Source organism: Galeopterus variegatus, unplaced genomic scaffold, assembly GCF_000696425.1.
Source record: "Galeopterus variegatus unplaced genomic scaffold, G_variegatus-3.0.2 Scaffold2332, whole genome shotgun sequence".
NCBI lineage: Eukaryota > Metazoa > Chordata > Mammalia > Dermoptera > Cynocephalidae > Galeopterus > Galeopterus variegatus.
In genome coordinates this window covers 322,619-324,278 of record NW_007728443.1, presented here as the reverse complement: position 1 = coordinate 324,278, position 1,660 = coordinate 322,619, and positions in this window count along the sequence as shown.

The window sequence follows — 1,660 nt, the reverse complement described above, 5'->3', positions numbered from 1 at the left end:
GAGGGACAGGGGTGGGGTGAGACTGACAGCACGCAGTGCCTCAGTGGAATGACCTTGTACCTGACCTTGGAGACGACAGGGTTCCTGCAGGGGTCACTGCACACTTGGGTTGTGTTTGTTTGGTTTTTTATATTTTACCGTGGAAATGTCAAAGCATACACAAAACAGAATAGTATAACAAACCTGCTCATACCTGTTATCCGGGTTCAATAGTTATCAATATATGGCCAGTCTTGTTTCATTTATATTTTTCCCTTGTTCCCCCCTGCCCCCCACCCCACTAGATTATTTTAATTAAATCAACCCCCAGACGTCATGTTTCATTTATCAGTAGTTCAAGATGTATCTCTAAGAGAAAAACACTCTTTTAAACACACCACAGTCTCATTATTACACCTTAAAAGTGAACAATAATTCTATAAAGTCATCTAATGATCAGCTGCTTTCCAAATTTCCCCACTTGGCTCACGGTGGTGTTCTAGATCCAGACAAGCTCCACGCATGGCGTTCGGCTGAGTCTCCTCCTCTCTCCCCTTCCTTCACCCCCAGCCCCCATACACACTTATTTGTGGAAGAGGCCAGTGATGTGTCCTGAGTTAAGGATTGGGTCTCCAAAGGGATTTGAGCAGAGGGGAGTCAGGGCCCTGGGGTGCTGGCTACCATCTCCTGGAGCAGGCAGACCAAAGGGGGCCTGAGGACTTGGAAGACAAGGCGGACAAGAATGTGGCAGTGAAGATGGGAAGGGGGCACCCAGCAGGTCTGAGAAACACCTGGAAGTGGGAGGGGGAGGGAGAGGAGGAATCAGCCAGAGGCACCAGCTTTCTGGTTTAAGCAACTTGGGGCACAGGGTGTTATTAACCAGAAGGACGGAGGTGGAGGGGGGTGGAGAGGGGCAAGGTATTCTTGGGGCACAGATTTGGTTGTTTAAACAAAGACTGAGACAAAACACACACATACACACATGCACAAAGCAACCTAAACAAAAGAGAATCTTACTACTTTCCACATAAATGTTGACATGCAGGCTGTTTAGAAGTAATATGGTGGCTCCATAGTACTGGGATGGCAGCACCTTAGTAGGCCACCCACTGCTCCAAGACGGCTCCCCCCAAGTCTGCTTGGCCCCAGAGAAATGCAAGGAGGCAAGGGAGGAGAGCTCCCTCTCCCCTTTAAGATTATGACCCACGAGTCGCTTACGTCCCAGCTAGAATGTAGTCACGAGGCCATATCCAGCTGTAAGGAAAACGGGAAATGTCCTGGGCCCAGCTAAGACTTTGGGGTTCTACTGCTAAAGCAAGGAAGGGAGGATGGATGGGGCGGGGAGTCTTTGCAACAGAAGGTGAGGTTTGGGGCACATTGAGTTTTGGGCGCCCGTGGTAAATTTCAGTGGAGACATGTGCAACTCAGAAGAGAGGTCTCAGGTAGAATGTCAAACTTAGGTTTTGTGATTTCCATCGGGAAGCCTTAACGTGCTTGATCAAGGGAGGAGCCCAATCGACCCAGGACTTAGTAGAGCAAAGTTTCCACGTCGTTTGTGGGACCAGTCAGAGGAAGGCACGGCTGAACCTCCATTTTTAAGAGCTGCTCTAATGATCTAGGAGACCTTGCAGGGGAAAGAGCTGCAGGACTTAGCCACTGATTAGATACATGATGAAAGGGG